Raw genomic sequence first — 22,623 nt, forward strand, 5'->3', positions numbered from 1 at the left:
TAAAAGTTGAAGCTATATGCATTTTATGTTAAAACAGCAACAATGTGTTAAAATGTGAAATCACACTCATTGCATGATTCTATAATTTTACTTACAGTCTCCTTTGAGCTGATGGTCTTGCTTGGTGGCTTCTGGCAGTCCTGACTAAAATGGCAAAATTCATAAAAAATTAATCAAAAATGTTTTTATTTCATTGTTTTTTGTCTAGTCATCCAATGCTACTTTATTTTAGTATACAGAGCTATTTCCCTGGAATTTGTTGTTCAAACGTTAAAGGCGTAAGTTCTAAGAGCACTGAAATGTTTTCTAGAAGGTATTTTTGAGTCACTGTATGGTTATACTTGTTCATAAGAAGCTGCAAAAATTTCAGTCACGTACATCTTGCATCAACCAATAGTTGAGTTCCTTTTTAGTTAGAACATGATTTTCAAAATAACTCTTTACTCACTTCAGAGTAAACTCACACTTCCTCTTTCTGTATTATAAATAATGTGTTATGTAGAACCCAAAATAATTTTTCTTCTCCACTATCAGTCACTCAATCAGTAGTGTGGATAATTTTAGCATGACATCCTCAAGCACTTTATTAATAAAGTGGCATGGTTTTGCACATGTTGAAAATGCCACATTCTCACTTCTAAATAAATTGTATGCAGTTTGAGCAAGTGTGCTACTTGAGTAGGCCATGTTGGAGGCATGAATTCATGGGACTATTACCTGTGCTAATACAATATTGGCTCAAATTCTTGCTAGTGGGCATCACAACGATTTTCTACAAGGCAGCTGGTAGACTATGCAATGTCTGACACTGCAAATGCATTTGTATGTAGGTGTAGTGAAGCATGGCTGTTTCTTACAACGGCCTCTAATTATCAGCTGGGGAGGAGTGGATGTTCGCGCTATCCTCCTTCATGCCACCACAATCTGGAAGAGCTCACACAGCTAAAGGACTTGGTTGCTCAGCTGCAAGCAGAAAATCGGCAGATGCGGCAAAAGCGAGAATCGGAGCAACCTGGAACCAGTGCTGCTTCTACGGGTTCATTAACCCATGGGTATTCTGCTATTTAAGCTCCCGTGACTGAGAGACTGATTTATCTTCCTCGGGAGAGGTAGTGCCCATGGTTCAACGGTAAGACTGGAATAGGTATTGCCGAGTGGGTGGAAGAGGTGCAGGCCTGTTTGAGGATACGACATCTTTCACCAGCCGACCAAACCCTGTTTATCTATGATCACCTGGAAGGCGAGCCCAGAGAAGAGATTAAATATCAGCTTCCAGAGGAGAAAGATGGTCGTGAAAAGATTTTGACTATTTTACAGGAACTGTATGGGTGTACTAAGTCATATGTTTCTCTGCAGGAGGATTTCTTTTCAAGATGACAGCAGGAGGGAGAGACATTACAGGAATTTTCACATGTTCTTATGTGTCTCATGCATAGGGTTGTGAAACAGTCCCCTCGTGATCTGCTGAACAAAGATGTCTTGCTTAAAGATCAGTTTGTTGAAAATGATTGTTTCTTACAAAGAGAATTAAAGCAGTATGTCCGCGGCCACCCTACTGCCACCTTGATGGATGTTCGTCGGGAGGCTATATTATGGGAGCGTGGAGGTATGCCAAGGGGCAGTAGGAATAGAAGTTACTCGGTTCCCCCGGTGTTAGGATTTCAGCACAGTGTCCAGGAGGTCCCTTTTAGAGGTAGTCTGGCAGGTATTGCACCCTATGAATCTAAAATACAGGAGTTGAAAGAGATTCTTAAAAGTCAGCAAGAGCAGTTGAATCAGCTCGCAAGGGGTCTTGCTGCTTTGAATAGTGCTTCCAAACCATATCCTGCCTCACGTAATAAGGCCATAATTTGCAGACAGTGCCAGAAGGTTGAGCATTTTGCCAGAGAGTGCCCTGGTGAGCCCACAGTCATGCCTGCTCAGTCAGCTGGTACAGCACCGCAAGCCAGTTCAAGTAATGTTGTTTGTTCTTCCATTCAGGAAAACTTCCGCCCCCTGAACCATTGAGCCGAGGTTAAGGTTAATGTTTAACCTGAGTCATGTGAAACATGTTCGCCGTTCACTTAGGCTCAGAGTCTGTAGTACATGACCCTTTGCCCCAGGTTATTGGTAGGAAACCAGTAACACCCGTTGTCCAAGCCACTACCTCAGTCTTCCCTGGGTATGCATTGTCTGACCTTCATGTTTTGCAGGTGACTGACCCCATGATCTGGGAGTTTCTGCAGTTTTGGAGACAGGGGCCTGATGCCAAGGAATGTGGTTGCACTTCAAGGCTGACCCTTGGGTTGGTCAGGCAATGGCATAGGTTAGTGGAGCGGGATGACATGTTATATTGGATGGTCTGTCATCCTGGGAGAGAAGAGACGCTGCAGGTATTGTTACCCAAGTCCCATCAGGGTCAGGTTTTGCAGCAGCTGCACCAGGAGCATGGTTATCAGGGTGTTCGGAGAACAGTAGATGTGGTTTCTCAATGGTGCTCAATGGCCTGTCATTTTCTCAATGGATAGGGATGTATGGAAACACCCAACAGTGGTGCCAGGAGTGTGAGCGATGACGGTCGGCTAAAGATGCTCAAACCCATCCTAATGTTTATATGGGTCATTTGCCCGCAAATCCCTGAAGCTAATTGGTGTAAGACATGCCACGACCAGCGTGTAAAGGAAGTTCCCCTGCGAGAAGGTCAGTTGGTTTATCTGAAGGAAGTTGGGCTTAGAGGCCGTCATAAAATTCAGGATGTTTGGAGAACCCTCAATGTCCCCTGTGGTTTGCACAGATCCGCTGCCAGGTATTGCTGATGTCCAGAATGGTGTGGCCCCTTTACATAGGACTACTCGGGCTAATGCTGGGATGCCCTCAAATCCACATCATCTTCCCCAGGTCGCAGGAAGCACTGCAGGAAAGCTGCTCATTTAGTAACACCCTTAGAGAGTGGTAACAAGACTCTTACTGTCACGGTGTGGCATGGCACACCGTGGAAGGAGTGGGGAAGGAGGACCCAGACGCGGTGCTCTATGTATAGACAGTGTTTATTTACAAAGTGAAACAACGTAACAATAAATCCCCGTGTTCTCCCAGACTCCAGTGTCGTGTCTCCCCGTGAATAGTCCGTGTTTCTGTGCTCTCTCCGCTCCCGTGTCAGCACCCCCCGGTGCTCGCTGCTCTCGTGTCTTCCACGCTGCTCCTGCGGGAAACATAAGACGCAGCCGTCAGGACACATACAACTGCGGGCATGCACACACACTAACTCAATAACAGGACGACTAACGTGGAGTCTCATGCAATGATCCCGCGTCGGTGGGAGCTCCAAGACTCTCCTAAGTAGCTCCCCCGACGAGCCCTGATCAGCGGCAGGTGTGTGGCTTCGGGTGTGGCCAGTCCTTCCACAGGGCCACACCCCTCAGGCCTGCAGGTGGCTGAGCTCCATCCTCCAAGCATACCCGCAGACGCACACACACACACACATCTACAAGCATGGAGAAGAGCAGCAGCAACACCAAAATACATATAATAATGATAATAATAATATAATACATAACTGCTCAGGGATCCTGGGTCGCCCAGTCCCAGGACCCTGACACTTACGGGCTTGTTATAATGTGGCATAGTAGGGTGGACCCTGACTACTGCTTCTCTCTGTTTCATTACAGGATCATGCTAAACCACTGCTGTCTTGTCTTATGGTCTTGTTTACTTGTTGTCCTGTTTCTACTTTTAATTCGGTTTATTCCAACTAGGGTCGGCATTTATTTGCCCCTTGTGTGATGGTATTTTACGCTTGATGGTGATGTTTTAAAGTGTGTTTAAAGGAGACTCTAGGATAGAATCTGTATTTGTTGTTTATTTTAGTTGTTTACTTTGTGTAACTCTTCTGTCCTTTTCTTTTGAGAAGGTCCGGCCGTTTGTGGGAGACTAGGCATGTGTGGTGGTTTCCCTTCCTCCAAAGAATGCATGTGTGTACACTGGGGTATAGGTATAACACACCGGTTAGATTGCAGTGAGGATTGCGGTGAGGTCGCACGGGTGAGTAGCGGGTGGCACACTGGGCACTCCTCCCTGTAGTCTGCCTCCAAGTGGGCGGTATTCCCCCTTTATATTTAGTTTACCTGTTTGTCAGGCTGTTACTGTACAAAGGCAGTCCTTTTAATTAACCTTTTTACTTCTATTGATGATTATCAAATAAAGTATTTTTAGTAATTTTGTTTGTTTCTTTGCCCCACCGGTGCTCCAGATAACAAACCTGCGTGATTGTGAAAATTGGTACATCTATTAATCATCTTTTTTTACACCCCACGAAAACAATAGCATTTAGGTTGGTGGTGTTTCGCTCCTCTGCAATCCCTTGCGCCACTACATTTGATGTGTGTCGACGGGATGTAAGTTCGGCTTTAACCTGCCTCAGCCAAATCCTTTCCTCCCCTCCTGGCGCCGCTACATAGGCAATATCAAGAAAGCTTCAGGGCTGCAGTGCATGAGAAATTAAGTCTTGTTTTTTCATTGCAGTGTGGGTACACTGGACAGGCCACCAGTCTGATGCAGGGCTCCATTCCAACACCTTGATACTTTTCTTTTTTTCAGCCATTCTGTTGTAGATTTGCTGTTGTGGGATCAATGCCTGCTGCATGACACAATTTGGGCCAAACTTCAGCTGTTGGCTTAACATCTGACTTGAGATTACTTTGGTGACAAGCGGCACCTCTCCTTGGGGCCAGAGGCCAGTGGGGTTGCCCGAGCACTGCCTGATTGAAATGAATTCAGAGTTTATTCGCGAAGACCTCAGTACTCAGTACAAAGTTGCAAAGACAGTAAGAGAGGAGCTCCACCTGACTCACACTTGTGCTCACACTTGCTCACAAGTGCATTTCATTAGCAGCTACTCAGACTCTTAATTCACAAGGAAGCAGTATAGGTATACTTTCATGTGATAATGTTCTTTTTCACTGCGTGGCACATATGCAGTGTTTAAAAATGTTTTCATCCAGAACAACAACACATCAAAAACTAAAACAAACAAAAAACAAATAGTGAAGTTATATTATTTTTGTCCATAAAAACTCAGACTTGGCCTCCAATACTGCTGTGTGTGTCTTTTTGATTAGAATATGTCCTATAATCTGCACATTAAACAAATCTAGGGCTTCCTTCTTTCATCTGCACAGTATTGCCATAATTAGAAACATCGTGTCTCAGACTGATGCTGAAAACTAGTTCATTCATTTGTTCTATGCAGGACTATTGTAGCTTGATAAGTCATTAGCTGATCCAAAACGCTGCAGCAAAAGTGCTTAGCAGGGTCTAAAAAGGGAGATCCTGTTTCTCACAGTTTTCTTTACTGGCAAGATCCGTCTCCCAAAAAATCAGCTTCTTTCATATCTTAAAGACTTCATAGTATGATATTATCCCAGCAGAGCACGTCATAGTTTTCAGTTCACAGGCTCTTTTCCTGTGGAACCAGTTTTCAGTTTGAGTTCAGTTAGGTCTGGATCAGCTAACGCTTAAAGATTAAGCTGCTAGGGGACTTCTCCAATCCATTCGTCTGTCTATGTCTAATATTGTAGTTTATTAATCTTACTATATAAAGTGCTTTAAGATGACTGTTTTTGTGACTTGGCACAATGTAAATAAGCCTATATGAAAATGCTGTCTACACATCAAGAAAAACACTTCTCATCATCAGTAAGAGTAAATCAAATGGCTAATATGTTAATGCGACATTGTTGGTTTGTTCATTTTCCAGCATATTGTATTCAACACCTGTCCTGTGGTTACATAACACACTAATCGTGATTATGTTGAGCCTGATGGTGAGTCTACAGTATATTTTGGCAACAGAGCTTACAATGTTTAGCAGCCTTTTGAAAGCACATGACATAGTGCTGAGAGATCATAAGACACATTCGTGTGAGACAAAGTCAGGTTGGGCCTTTATTGAAAACCTTTAACTCCAGATAAAGCAAGCCAGACATAATACAGCTGGCATGTCCTTATGAAACCCAGGCAGGGACTGTGAGGGGTTTGTTTGGTTACGGGATCAAAAGTAATCTTTCAGCATTCCTGTCTTTAATAGTGTTCAGTTTGTTCTAGCGGAGGCCAGCGCTAGGGCAAAGATGTAAGTCTGTTTTAATTCTCACGTGAGAAAAATCACGTTATGTTTTGCCTATATTTACAGTGGCTATATAATCATCTTTGAATTATGAATTCATTTTTATTCTCCAGATTACAAGACCCCCCCCCCCCCCCCCCCCCGCTTGCTTTTCTTTTTAGTTTAATTTATTTAAATTATTTATTTCTTTAAATAATGATACGCATAAAATATGCTTTACTTAGTTTTCTTAAAGTTAATTAAGTCATATTAATGAAAATAATTTTTCCCCTTCTCATCTCTTTTACATTGTTGCGTGCAAGCCTTTGTTTAAATAGCATAATGAAACAGTCACATTATTATTTTTACAATAATGCCTTTCTTATATTTAATATAGTTCAAGATCTTTTTATTTGCTGTTTTGTGTAGGAGAAGAGTGCTCTCTGGTGGCAGGCCTAAGCAAACGTAAGTCTTGCGTATCTTCATGACAGCATGTGCAGCTGAAGGGTTTTTGACATCTCATGCAAATGCAGTCTGTATGACAAACTTTTTGTGTTTTTACGTTGACCACGAATTGGGATTTTTGTGATTTGAACAGTTCAAAGTGACTCTCCAATGCACAACTTGGTGCTCTGTAGTATCCTGGAGTGAAATAAGACATTTTGCTACAAGAAACGGGAAAAAGAGAAACAATTTAATTGAATTTCTTGTAGCATAATTGTTTTATATGGTTTACATTAGTTTTATTGTTGTTTGCCCCTCTTGTTGGCCTGCCAACTCTGTGCAGCTGCTGCACTAACTGGATGTTATTGAATGCTGAATGCAGTTACAACAAAATGCATCTGTCCCCTTCAGACCTGCCGTGTACGTGCTTTTGAAGCAGAGTAAAATGAAACCATGAAAGTGTAAATATGTGCTTCATGTTGTGTTTGTTGTTTACAGGACATCAAAAGACAAGCTGCATGTTGTAAGTTATATAAATGAGATCCACTGATAAGCAGACTGTGTTCATATTCACAGGAACTGTGTACAAACCATAACATTGTTTAATTACATTTGTAAATTTTGTGTACCAGCCTCAGCAAACATTGTATGATGCCAATTTTTTGCAGCAGAGGGCAGCATTAAGTCAATACTCATATATCAGGCTGAAATTCCAAGTGTCCTACCTTAGTTTATAAAGAAATACATAGATAGAATTGTGTAGATAGAACAACAATGAAATAGACAAAGAACTTAGTTTTAAAAAAGTATCAACATTTGTAGCTAAAAATGAACAAGTTAAGAATCATAAAGATGCGTTTTTGTGGGATAGTGAATGACAGTAAAATAATGCAGAAGGAGACAGAATGAGAGTCAGTAAGAATATAGATAACAGAGCAGAGGGTGCATCTGCCTGCAATGTCATAGCGCTCTCATAATTTGTATTTGTGTGTATGCTTGTGTTAGTTGATCTCTGTTTGAGACAAACTTAATCTGCTTAGACGAACGCTCTCCACCTGAGACGACCAATTAGTCCCAAATGTACCCTGAGGTATTTGTGTGTACACAAAGAAACACAAAGATGAAGAAAACAAGAATGACTAAAGGGAAGAGAAAGGAGTGGGTGGCCCAAAAGGAAAAAAAAATCACATCTGTTGATAGAATAAGGCCATATTGTTTGGTCTGACAACAATTGGTATAATTTTAAGGACATTTTCACGGTGCAGTAAAACATGAGTGAGGTGAGTGAATGTCTGCTTCATGCAGGCTGATTCTCAGTGAGTGTTCCCATTAGTCTCTGCAACTTACACGGCTGTCCTAGTTCTGGAAGGTGACACACTTAGAGCTTTATCACTACAAGTCTGCACTAATTATCGACATGGTTCACATTTGACAGTGGGTTAATTGGATCACAATTCGACACAGCAAATTGTCTCGTAAAGGTTTAACATGTATGAAATTACAGAGGTGAGGATGAGAGATAAATTACTTCAATTCTTGAAATATGTCCAAAACCTTTGAGTTTGTCATAAACTTTTCTCTACATAAATGCACTTTTGAATCCTTTTTGTCTTATTTCAATGTTTCTCCTCTATCATCATTTCAGCCTTACCTAACTCTTTTTTAAAATAATGTCCTTCATTTTCTTCCAGTCCTCAATTTCCAAAATGTTCTCAGAGGCACGATCAGGCCGTGTTTCAGTAATTCATTCAGTGTTTGTCTGAGCAGCACACAAATTGGCCTTCACAGACAGAGGGGAGATTGGGGGCTTCACCTGCTCCTGTCCCCTTGTTGGGGTCACAGGCAGGTCCAGCTACGCAAGCTGATTTAAAAAATGTTCAAAGCCTCCAAACACTTCTTGTTTTCATTGTTCAAGTGGGAATCCACAGCGACAGAATGGGGGCAGTTTCAGAGCTGTTTAGACTCAGGATGTTTTATCCATGTCAGACGCTTACCATTTATTAATGTAATTTATTAGCCCACCACCCAATGTAAGCTTTATGCCACAGCTGCTCTAAATTAACACTTTTAAAAAAATGTTTCTGTAATGGATAATCCAGCTCTATGCACAAGCTGTTTAATCAAAATGATATTTTTGAAAATTATAGTTTTACGCATAAGCAGTAAAAAAAAAGTAATTTAACGCACATTTTTATTTTTTGTATAAGAAGCCATATTGATGCCACAACTGGACAGCTTTCTCTTAGATATAGATCACTATTACTTTTTATGCTTTTTTATGTTTAAAATCTGTATGAAAATGTGTAATAATATGCTATGCTAATAAGCTAATATGCTAATTACTTTTGTAGGTTTGCTTTCACACAGAACATAATTAAATAAGCACGATTGCCATATCTATCTTTTATGAGACCTGCAGACGCTCTTAGTGCGAACCGCGATCTTTGATAACGTTTGGCATTCTTTGCTGTGCTGTGCATCTATTTCATTTTCAGTCACTGCAGTTCCAGAAGCTTGTTTTACACACGCTGGTGGTGTATGCTGTGTAAGGCTTTCTCAGCGTTACTGATATGATTGCCTCTTCTGTCTACTGGGACTCATAAATTCAAAACCACCATCAGGTCAGCTAACTGTCTGCTAATCGCTTCGCTAGTCACTGAAAACGTTGCTGAAAGCTAAATTTCTCAGCCTCAGCTAAGTGCTGCGTATAACCTTTACACGTTTTCACTTCAATCTCTTATCGGCAGCCCTTAGAGTTAGTCAAGCACAAGGTTAAGTTGTGGCTATATCCAGACGCTTTATGGTTGTATGCTGTTACGGTCATGCGAGCTCTCCGCTTTAATGCTGTCCTGCTGTGCTCATGGCCTACAGTACAGCTTCAGATAACATTTGGTTAGGTTGCACATATGTTCTCTGACGGTGAACTGTCAGGACTGTCAGCAGCAACCTGCTTTCAATTATCCTCAACAGTAGCTTGTAGATTTTTCACTAGCTACGAAACTTGTTCCCCATATTAAACTGCCAGTTACTGTGACACACACACACACAGGGGTGCACTCTAAATGGCAGCATCTGTCTATGATTTGCCTCCTCGTGCTCAGAGTCCACATGAATTGTTATCATTCATTTGGCAGGTGTGAGTTTTCTGTGGAGGATTTCCAAGCACATGCACACACACACTCTTAAGGATCTTCTCTTGTTTCATTACTGGCATCGCAAGTTTTACTGATGTGAACATATCCACAGTGCACACAAAATAATGGTCCTCCTGTTATGCATCTTGACTGGTGGTGATGGGGAACCTGGGAGCCGTGAAACAGGTTACATTATGTAAAGCCCACTGTAATGGTTTAGAACAGCGAGTGTCTTGTAAACTGCTGTGATGACTCTGAAGCCATGTACATTGCTCTAGATAGCAGGTGCTCATAACAGGAGTATTCAATGAGCACACCAGCTCTCTTATCACTCTTTCACTGGAGACCAGTGTCTCTGTCAGCTGACAGTCAAGTGGGCCGACAAAAAACCCAAAAAAAACCACGTCTATTTCCGAAAATGACATCAGAAGTTTTTAACTTTCAGCTTGTTTCCTTTTTCCTCCTGTCTGGATTCTTCTTGTTTCTCTGTCATCATCATTGCAACGGTCTTTACTTTTGTTCTTTCGTTCCCTCACTATGCTATAGTATAAAATCAATCATAGCTCACATAAACACAGCTAGAGAGGGTTTTTTGTCAATGGACCAATGGCTTGTCATACCAGCAACCTCCTAATTGGTGTCACAAAGTGTCAGGGGATGAGGAAATTTTTAGGCTCCACAGAGAACTTCACTGAAATCTGTCTCCACGCTTAAGAACACAGAGCTCGCAACAGGCGCTTGGCTGAAAATATTGCATTGAGCAGAAGGTGGATGGTATTCTCACATCAGTTTGACAAGATAAAAAGTAACATGAGGAACTAAGGTTTCACACTTAGCCGAATTCACAATATGAAGCCTGACAGCTTAAAGTCTAAATATCTTACTATAAAAGGCATCCGTGTCAGAGGTGAAGAATTACGACTTTCCTCTGTGGGGTCTTTGACTTCCTGGTTTGTATGTGTTGGCACTTGATGACGGGGCTCACTTTGCCAGCCATTGTTGAAGTGGTCAAAAGTTCTCCTAAATAGCACACCCACAGGAATTTCTCTTGGTCTGCTTGGCTCTAAGAAAATAAATACAGGAAATATGGAGAGAGATGATGTTTGGAGGTGCTCACCAGGAGAAACGAAACCATTAAGATTTTCAATGGTTGTGCTGTGGTCAGGAACAGTTATTCGGTTTCTTTTATTATACTTAGATATGTATAAAAGAAATACAGAAAAATCCATAATAGATGCATATTTGTATGTGCTCGTCATTGTTAGTGCACGTGGTCTGTTTATCTAAGCAGTCTATCTAGTGTTTCTACCTTCATGGTCGTTATTGGTCAGTAACGCTGCCTTCTTCTCTTTTCTCTCCCCAGGTGGCAATTATGCACGGCAGTGTCTCATCTCTGTGCTTTGGTGCACACATACATAGAAAAAATGGTAACAGAACAAACGGAAGCCATCTCTCCCATTTCTGCTCGTGCGCCCTCTGTCATTGCCTCTGTCAGCAGGTAGATGGGGCGAAGGTCTTGCCCTGTGACATCCCAACTCTCTGCTAGTCTCACGGTGGCTCACACTTCGGGACCGTGGATTTGATTAGGCTCATATTGGCCGGCTGACTCACTGTCCTTGAGTTATGTTGCACTGTGAAGAGAGAGTCTGCATGGGTATGTGGTCAGGGAGAGATGGAGCTAAATTAGATTTTTGCTCAGATGGAAAACTAAAATAACCCCGCGCAGAATCTCTGCTCTGTCAGTGCCACAATTCCTCACTCGATTTGTAATTCAAAACACGACCTTGTCTTTAGAAAAATCATACAAACAGTACTTTTGTTTTAAATTTTCCACACGCCGCACCTCTCTGTGAATGGCAACGTTGGGTACGTCTGTCAGCACGCATTTCTATTCATAACTGAAATATTTATATTGCCATTTCAGATGAACTGCAAGGTTCCTTGACTCTCATACAAATATCAGGTCAAAACAGTTCACGAGTAAATACCTAGAAAATAAAGGAAAAAATAGAAGTCAGTAAAGTTTACCTAAGGGCACATTTGCAATATTAGCTTGCTGCTAACAGATGGGGGACATGGCAAACACTGACTGCTTAAATCTTCCAGCGTGGAACTTTTGTCTCTGCTTGTAATGAAAATAATTACACAAACATTGTATACAGATGGTTATGATACATACCCCCAATGTCTCCAATGGGGAAAAGTGGCATTGGGATAATTTTATGTTGCTTACATTTCACATAAACGCTTACATTTTAAGTCTTTAATCCTTTGAATGAATTCTTTATTTTTATTGTTTTGTTTTTTTTATCTTGAGATGAAAAACTTACTAGGTTTTGTTGACATAGACTTAGCCAGACTAGTCTTTGTCAACACTACAGTAGCTGTGACATTTGTCCCGGTGGAGCTTTAGTCCCTGCGTTTTGTTAAAGTGAGACAATTTGGAATAAAGAGCAAAGTTTTACTGCAAAAAATATGCAAAACTGAAATATTTTTGGTTGTCTGACTGATGAGAAGCAACATCATAGATCACATATCTCACTGCGAGATAGTGACTGCATCCTGTCAGAGTTGGTTTAGACAGTCGTGATCGTGGAGCAGAATAAACCAGACATAAAGTAAACTTGAAGAAAAACCCTGGACAATCCTCAAAAGGTGAAGATATAGGGGAGAAGCAATGCATGACTGCCTGAAATGTCTGAAAGACCTGAAAGTTAGGGTATTGAGCAGATTCAAAAGATGCAAAAGTCTTGAGTCACCCCTCACCCCTTTATGCTTTTCTAGGAAAATGTAAAATAGAGTAGTCTTTGGGAATAGATCTCCAGGCTGGTATAAAGCTGGTGCCAATCCAGATGGTATTTCATGGTGCATCAAAGTATGAATGTGTTCATGTATTATACAGATAACTTTAGACACTCACTGTTGTATCTCTCTCCTGACTTTGTCCATACATATTGATGACGATGAATTGAATCAAAATTTTCAATTTCAAATGTTATTGTTATTGTTAATCTCTGCCTCGCTTGTCTTTCTGCCATCAACCCCAACTGTTTGTTTCAGATGGCTGCCCCTCCCTGGTTCTGCCAAAGGTTCCTTCATGTTAAAAGAGTTTTTCCTCCCCACTGTCGCCGAGGGCTCGCTCAAAGGGGTTTGTTTGATTGTTGGTGTTTTCTCTGCATGATATTTACAATGGAAAGTGCCTTGAGGCAACAGCTGTTGCGCAAGTAAAATCTTACTATATAAACTTAATCTATATAAATAAAAGAAAATTGAACTGAAACGTGCATAGTGCCCATAGTTGTATGTTGTTGGTAGCCTTTGTGTTCTGTGTTAAGTGCCTTTTTATGCTTTATAAAGTACCTTAACAAAAAGGAAAAAGGAACCTCTGATAATGAACAGGAGAAAGCCAACTGGCCAATGTCCAATGTACAAACGTTCAGAAAGCCTGGTGAACAAATCGTTCAAGACCATTTTAAAAAAATACAAGTTTGGAAACAAAATAAAGAAATGAAGTGTGGCTGAAGATTTCTGCACACTACTGTACATCTGTAGATAACAGTACAACTGTAGACTCACTTTAGGTTTAATGTTCAGTCTATCTGTATAGGGAGCAGTATTTTTTCCTAAAACCTGGCTCTGTTTAAAGGTTGCAAACCTTCAAACGTCAACTTCAGATTATTAGATTTTGGATAGCGTGCTTTTACCACAGTGGCACTGCACTCATTTTTCTTCACAAGCACAATTTGTACGATATATATATGCTCTGTCCCTTTGCCTCTGTAGTGGAACACCAGCACAGTTTCATGGCAGTTTTATGAAATAGTCATGAAATTCAATCTGTTAATTCAAGATAATGGACATTTTGCTCTTTTGTGTTTGCAGACACAAAAACCAGCTACATGCAGTATTGCTTCCAGTGAAAAAATCCAAAGATATGAAATATATTTCCTATTAAAACGAGTTTCTTTACCATGAAAAAGCCAGTTTGTTTACCTGTATCACCTGTATATTACCACATTCACACATTACTTAGCTTTGTGTATTTTTTTAAAAACCAAATTCTCCTTAGACCTTGGTCACAGGAGAAGAAAATCCACTAATATGAACTGAGGGGTGAAACTTTCACAAAAACACAAGACCTCCCTATGTCAGAGGTTTGCTCTGGCTCCTCGGGTATCGTTAAGCTTGGGTTAGTAAGCCACTGTAGCTATGGTACAAGGAAATAACATTACTCATGGCCCTCTGGTAGCAGAGCCCACCTCCACTTTCTACTACAAGATGCACACTGTCAAAGTGCTTTAGCTTATGTCACAGAAATACAGTAACCTAAAAAAAAATAAGTTTGCAGAGTTCATCGTTTCTCACATCTGTATCCAATTTTATCTCCTTTTTCCAGTCTTGCATCTTATGAAATGCTAGTTATGGGTTCATTACCCTGTTGGTAGCACATCCAACCAGGTTTTAGGCTTTTTCAATTATTTATTTATTTTTGCTAACAAGCTGAGCTGAGAAGGAGAAGAATTCAAGCAATAAAAAGTCAGGGGAGAGCCATAAATTGTGTCCCCCTCCAGTGTGTGCATGACTTAATTGCTCTCTGTCTTTGTGATATTGGGCCAGGAGACGCACATACATACATCCACGAGCACACACACACACACACACACACACACACACACACACACACACACACACACACACACACACACACACACACACAAACCTGGCTCTGAAAGATATAGTAAATTTGCTCTGGAATCACATGACATGTGAAACAGATGTGCTGCTGATAAGCACACTGAAACAAAGACTATTGAACGGGTAGAAATGGCGCAGTAGGGCAGGAGGAGGTTTACATGTCATTCTAAAGAAAGCTTCCCAGATTCCACTAATCTGAGCCTGGATTCTCGCTGAGTTAAAAACTCTCTCTGACTTATAACATGACATATTTCTCTCTATAGATCCTTTATTTTTCTTTTATTCAATTCCCACAATTTCTTTTGCGTTTGCTCTCTTTTTTTTGCCAACGTTCTGTACAAAAAAGCTTCAACACCTAGGCTGGGCTGGCCTGCTGACTATACAAACAGCTTTATAGCATTCTTGAGCATGAACTATGTCTTCTCTTCACCTCTGTGTACACACTACACATTTCCTTTTCCAAATCTGTTATACCCTTTGCAGAGAGACCTCCCTGGAACATCCTCACCCCTGCGCTGCTTCCTCTTTGTTCCATATTTAACCAAATCGCCACAGATTGCAGCCTTGCCTCCTCTACCCGCACTCCCCACTCTGGTTTTTATTTCTTTATCTGTTTTGTGTAAACACTGTATACACATGGTACGCAAGCGGGCACATGGTCAGCCGCATTCTGTGTTTACACGAGCAGGGACAGAGGCATGCCAATGGTTTAAGCACGGTAAACATATCTTAAATGGATGTCTGCTCCACAGTGTGGGTGATGTCATCACGTGTGCTCCCTGAGCCAAGTTCAACATTCTACACATGCAAGTGGCGAAGAGGGATGCCACACGCAGGAAAACATATGACCAAAAAAGACAATCCACCATTGGCTCTTGCATCAGTAGTCTGCAGCAAACATCATTAAGCTAAGAACTGTGACTAGCAGAGCAAAGAATTGAGTTAGCTCAGACAGTCAGCTTTCATTTAGACTCATTAGGTTACAGCTCATTCTTAGGCCTGACACACAACCCTCGTTTTTTTCCCAATCTTTCTTTCATTTCTAACCCCTTTGTAGCTTCCGTGTTCCCTTCCCATATCTGCTTAGTTTTCTTTATCCTTCCTTGGACACATGCAAAAAAAAAGTAAGAAAGAACACTTATAAACACCAATATTTACACTGCACAGTAGAATGATTACTTATGAGCTGATGCCGTGGCAGACTGCAGCCTGTTTTTAAGTCAATGACTCACTGTGAGCAATGGTTAAGGACTGAGAGATGGAGCTGCAGTCAAGAAGCTGAGAGCTGGCTTACAGAGGCTGGGATGAAGGAAGACAAGTTCTCTGCTGTTTGGCTTGGTGCTGCTCTGCCTTAGATGGCTGTGTCTGGGAACAGGGTTTGTTTTCAGCATCCTCTCCTATTTGTCTGCTTTTATTTTCTCTTAGCACAAAAAAGAGCACTTGTGAGTAAAAGTATGTCTGCGCAGAAATGTGCATACAGTGCTTTGTGTTGTTTGCGTGCACATGAATAATTCAGGAATGATGCTGTTGTTAATGCCGGTCTGGAATTTTATATTCAAATTATTTCATACCATTTGTTCATTCAAAACACATGAATATGCAAGGCGTGTTTTTCATAATCTTTTTTAAAAAATCTGGTCTGTCGTGCATGCGAAATCAAATAAATATGTATATGTAATAATATGTGAGTTGCTTACAAATAAGACCCCATACTAACAATTAGTTTGATTAGACAAAGAACCGTAATTTAAAAATCTCGGTGCTAAATCCATGAGAGTTTAAACTTGTCTCACTGGAAAATGATCATGTCCAAAAGGGCTCTCTTGCTCTTTCTTACACACATTTTCCAACCCTTTATATTAGCTCCAGTCATACCAGCCAGGAGACCAGCCCATGACCCCCTAGTAGCCACCAGTGGATACAGAAAAAAAATTATTTTCTCCAGCTAGCTGGTGAGTGTCGCTTGCTGTCGCTGCATGTAATGGCTTGCAAATGGGAAATATGTTGTTGAACTAAAAAGCTCCTTGAGATTGCCTTGGATTCTAGCAGATTGCCACAGTCACCTGTTGTTTATATGTAACATGCTGATTTGCTACTTGCCAAGTGGTTGCAAAACTAAGAGGAGTGCACCACAAATGAGAAAAGGAGATCATTCAATGTTAAAGTAAAAGCTGTGCTTCACTGCTGCAGCAAACATGTCTCAAATGATGCAACTGTATTGCTTATGAGTAATAATAGGGATTGGATCCATAAATGTGCAAAATGTTGTACCGGTGTTAAAATTGTTGAGATTCTTTAGCCTTAAGCAGCTTTTTGACTGTTCCATCCCTGGACCTACATTTAAAAAAACACTGATTGATTTTAACGCGCTGCAGCCTTTCAGTATAATTTTTCACACAGCTGCATAATGACTAAACTTAAACATGTAGGGCTTACCTTATTTTACACTTAGCCCTCTTTATCCTGTGCTGTCTTTTTCCATAGTGTTCCTAACTTGTGACAACTGCAGTAACTGTGTGATACTAAAGCTGGTGCTCTGTGCCTCTGTGGTAGAACTGAGAGTAGACAGTAGCTTGTATAAAATGCCTTCTACTTTGTGTTTAATATTTGTCTTAGTTTACAAACCAAACTGGACTAGGTAACCAGGTAACTCCTGAGGAGTATGGGTAATGTAGTCTCGCAGAGTGTCTGTCTCAGGGTAGGTCTGAGCTCCCTGGCAGAGTACTATAAGGGGATTGGATATGCTCTGCTAATGCTATTAGTGCTGCAGCTGGGGATTACTGTCTCCAAAGGAAAGGGGAAAAGGGTGTGAAAAGTGAGAAATCATTCCGTCAGGGAATGTGTGTGTGACAGAAATTTGCATGTTTGGATCCATGTTGAAAGAATTTTTTTTTTTTTTTTAAGGAAATCCACATAAACCGATGCACACCATCAAAGACAGCAAGTCCATGGTTTCAATGCAAAGTGTTGTGTGATTTATTTATTTATTTTTACATTTCTTTTGACTATCAAAGTACTCCAGAGATTTGAGTTAATTAGTCTATTAGGCTGGCCAGCACCTCTGAGAAGCAGACTTATTTTTAGCTAAAAGAGACATATATACATGTTGTGACTGTATTGCACACAGATTATTGGCTTTTCACCTATTTGTCTGTTAGAATATTTTGCAGGATGCCAAGAAAGAAAGCATTGCTTTCTCACACACACACACACACACACACACACACACGCACACACACACACACACACACACACACACACACACACACACACACACACACACACACACCTATCTATCTATCTATCTATCTATCTATCTATCTATCTATCTATCTATCTATCTATCTATCTAATGTGCCTGTGCTCCTCTGGTAGCAGGCATACACTACAGTGCATACATGAGAATGTTTAAATATGCATGATGTTCAAAGGGATGATAAAACAGTCTTTCTCAGAGACCCTAAAGGCAACAGTAAATCACTACTGAAAAAGAACATGTGGAAGATCAGCGGATTTCAGTATACAGTACATGTTACACAAAGGAGGCATGCTCTTGATTGTCCATCAGGCTTTCCCCATAGTTATAAACCAGCTGTTAACTAAGAATGCATGCCTTCCGGGTAAGCTGCTCGGATTGAGTAATGTAAAATAAATGCAAAAATAAAAAAATAATAAGTGTTCTAAATCACTAATCACCTCATTTGGTAAATATCATAGCATTACAAATGTGTGCAGTGTGTATCAAGAACTCACAATTATCCATGGCAAAATTATTTCACAACACATTTGTTTGTCCAATAAAACAGAACATCTTTTATACTGCCTGCTGCTGCTGGAGATGATTTTCTTAGGTTTTTCTGATTACAACAGAGCTAACAGTTTAACTCTTACATACAGTTTAAGTCAAATTTGGCCTGTTTTGACAATAAAATCTTATTCTTTTAGCCTCAAATTAGATGAATTATCCTGAAGTTACCCAAAACACAGAAATAAATGAAAATTTTGAAACAAATTGGACATAGTTGTACAGTTGCTACTAATTTTTATAAACCAAGACTGTTCTGGGTCAAATTGAACCCATATCTGTTCAGATTCATTTTAGATCCACTTGTGTAAGTCAGTTCAAGGACAATGGTGATTTTTGAGAAGCTTGAATCAGTGCCATTTCAATGAGTGTGGAAAACACAAATGCAACACAGCTTTCCTACCAATTACCTTATAATTTTTATGCTTTGTATTCTAAATATTAATTAATGTTGAATTAGTATTAATAATTATAGTTGGTAGTTATGACATTTTTTTATGGTGAGATTCTATGACGAGTGTTTCACTGCTGTAATGTTTACACAAGATTTTATAATAAATCCCATCAGCTCCAGTATGTTCCTGCCATTTTCACTTTTTGTAGAATATACTTAAACTCATTGTGCCTGTTGGGTTTTTATCTCATATTAAATAGGTGGTATTGCAAACAGAATCCCAAATCCCCCCCCACCCCACCCCCTCTGAAACGAGCAGAATAAATCATCTATTTATTAGCACAGGCTATTTATGCATTCAAACTACTATCTGCAAATTCACTTGGAATTCTTGGAAATTTGGCCACATTTCAAAGTATGAAATAAATGAAGCAATAAAAACTCACATGTTTTGAAAAGCTTCTAGAATTGGGGTTTCAAATTCAAGCCCATTAGTAGAGAAAGTCAGTGTTTGTTCACGCATTACTAATCAGATAAAATCTGCACATAAACAAAGTTTTTTGTATCATTGTAACATACTATAATAGCCAGTTAGTTGAAAAAGGTATGTGCATCTCTTAGACCAAAGCATTTCTTTTCTTTCTCAACTATTTCTAAACTGTCATGAAACCAAAGCTTTGTTTTTCCTCTGTTATCCTTCACCCGTCTGTCTCTGTGTCTTAGCATCTGTTCTCTTTCTTCAGCATTCTATTCAGTATTCATTATGTCTCCCTGTCCTTCCCTTGCCATCTCACACATTTACACATCTTTCTGCTACTTGCAATAAGAGATTGCCCTTATTAATATTTACCAACACCAAGTTACCAAGGGCAATCTGCTGAGATTTGTTCACTCCCACCATATTTTATGTGCATGCATCCATTCTTCTGTGTGCTTCAGACTGTGCTTGCCCGGGTGTGTTTTATTTTTCAGAATTCTAACTCTTCTCTCAGTAGCCTTAGGTATACTTCGATCAAACCCAAGAGTAACCTACGTTATCTGAGACATCAAGGCCTCCTTCGCATACAGCGCCTTTCCTACTGTACCCCATACACAAAGCTTTTTAAGAGCCCCATTTCATTATTTATTTTGAGGTTAGCTTGAGTCTAAATTTGATGCAGAGCATTTTCTAACAGCATTGTTAGGTAACTGATAATTCTGTGTCTCCACATTTTTTTCCGAGTTAAGCAGCAACAAGCAAGGTTGCAACAAGATTACATTATTCTGTTTGAGTAGCACTCCAACCAGGTGAGCAGATCTGACTGAATAACTGGAACAAGCAGGGTTATTTGTCTACTCAATGCTTATGTTTCTGATTGCATAGTTAACCCATTATTTATCTTTGTTGTCCTTTAGTTACAGTGTGGTTGATGGTCCTTGTGGTCAACATACTCACAATAGTGAAATGAACTACCCACTAAAAGTTTTAAAAACCTTCACACAAAATGCGTGCAACTCTTGGGGGGAAAGAATCTAGGCATTAGTATTGTGACACTGAACACTGTCAGTTCTGGAAGAATGCACTTCCAGTTATTTGTAATATATACATTGAGTGGGCATCACGTGTGTTAGTTAAGTTTTCTACAAACAAAACAACCAACTCCCTTACCCCTCCAAAAAAACTGGAAAACTTGCTGTCCTGATGAATTCCTATGTGAAAGTGGCTCATGGTTTCCTGACAAAAGGGCCCACGTTAATGTTTTCAGTAGGTACGATTCATATAAACATTTGCTATGCACTTTTCCATTTCTTTTTCATACAGGGATATATAGTGCGCTTATGTATTTTCAGCAACTTCTCATATTTTGAATAATTTATACCCACACTAAACTAAAGTACCATTTGTCAAATAAAAACAAAAAGTAATGAAAATATCAGCTCTGAAAAAAAAATTGCTTTTGTGAAAATGTGTTGCTAATTTTGAAAGAATTACTGGTAATTTGAAGTTTGACTCTTGCCAAACTCTTGAGAGTTGCTGCTTTTTTCTTCTTGACATTTCACTGGTGTAAGCAGAACTTACTCAGGTTCAACAACCTTTAATTTAAGGGTGATGACAACATTCTGGTATTCTCTTTGAGTTTCTGGCAGGAAAAAGACTGATTAGCAGTCGGTATTTGTGCATTTGTGTCTCTTTTAAACAGTTTTAAAACAGTTTTGTTGTAGACTTCACAAAACATAATTGTATTTATTTGGTTTTGATTTGTGATTGTTCTACAATAGCCTCCTTCATATTGTTTGGATGATACAGCAGTGGCACTGTTGATAATCTGCATGTAAATGAATTTTTAAAAGAATTCATCCCAGTGATGCTTGTTCATTCTGTTTGGTGTGAGTTTGTCTCAGCGGGAAGAGTCTGATTATTACAGAGGCAGACATCGAACCCCTCGCCCATCCCCGCTCCATTTCTCTGAGAGAGACGAGGGAAGATGTGTTTAAAAATAAATGGGTAAATATTATTTTGCTGTCAGATATATTGTTTAAAAAGCCTGCTCAGACTGTCATCAGCAACTGGAACTCAAGTCTTGACTAGACGTTCTGCTGTTTACAGATTAATCTAAGCGCTCACTATTTAATCACAGGTTCAGTGTTATTTAGATGTATGATATAAAATATTTTTGTTCTGCTTCTACGGGTGTAATCACAAAAAGGGGTCTTTTCATTTTGCAAGCAATATAATAAAGCACCCTGATGACTAAATCAAATGGCAACTGTCCAGCACAGCCTCTACATCCCCTGATAGCAGGGAAAGAATTAAAATATAAATGTCCTGGAGTTTGTCAGAATAAACTATGGTTTTAGTGGAGGCTTCCTAAATAAATTTGCATGTAATGTTTTTGTTCCTTCTCGCTACCTTGGTGTATTTGGATCCATGATGAACGGTGTCAAAATTTCTCATTTTTTAAACTTTGATCAACCTTTGCAAGATCATCCATTTAAGTGTAATATTGCTGAGAATAAAGATAGAAAATATATGTGCATAAGAATTCCCCCCATCATCCTGAATGACATAAATACATAAAAAGATGTGCTTGAAATAACATCTATGCAGATACCGCTCAAACACTGTCTATAAAGGTCTTCATATAGAAAGAGGTGAGAGAAATATTAGCATAATACTCCTGGAACTGCCTCAGTGAAAGTTTGTGACATATCATAGAGAGCCACAAAATGAGTCCATCACATCAGTGATGAGTCCATTCATCATTACCAGATTCCCAGATGGGGTGCCTCGATGGTGTTACCGTAATTACCTCAGACCATTATTATCCCAAACTCCTATAATGACTTCCCTTCTGCTATGACCATGACGTCAAACTTTTTTTTTTTTATCATATGATGTCCACAGTCCTGTAATTGCGGTTCCTGAGTGTTTATATTTATTGTCAACCCCAGCGTAATGGGCTGAGAGTGACAGCACCTATAGGATTCAACTATAAACTTAAAATAATAGATGAAATCCAAACAACCTCTCAGGTTGTGGTTTTTGATTAATTAGTTAGTTGACTGATTTAATTTTTTGCACACTTGAAGATCGTGTCAGTTGAAACTCTTCTTGAGGTGATGGTCTGGTTCACTTTTTTTATTCAACTTGAGTGCTCAAAGCGCTTTTGGCTACAAGTCTCATTAACCCAGTCACGCACACATTCAGCACTTTTATCTGCACCTAAGCATACACTCACAGTCTGATGGATGAACAGGGGGCAACTCTGGTTTCGCTATTTTGCCCAAGAATATTTCGACATGTGGACTGGAGGAGTCGGTGACGGATCCACCAATTTTCTAATTGGTAGATGACCTACTCCACAGGTAATCACAGCTAGCTGGGGCCAAGGTGACACACTGATGTGTCATATCATTGATATGAAATGACATATCAGAGCATCATTGAATAGAATAAAGGTGTGACATAACACAAACATAAGAACAAAAAATGCCCTCAGTAACTGGAACTTAAAAGGGATTTTTTTGACCCTAGGTCTCATTTTTTTGTTCCCTGGAGCTTTTTAAAATATATTTGTTTATTGTAATACTA

This window comes from Aulonocara sp. 'chitande type north' Nkhata Bay, linkage group LG14, assembly GCF_057382095.1.
Source record: "Aulonocara sp. 'chitande type north' Nkhata Bay isolate Kocher_YH1m ecotype deep benthic linkage group LG14, A_spYH_male_GT1.1, whole genome shotgun sequence".
NCBI classification, from domain to species: Eukaryota; Metazoa; Chordata; class Actinopteri; order Cichliformes; family Cichlidae; genus Aulonocara; species Aulonocara sp. 'chitande type north' Nkhata Bay.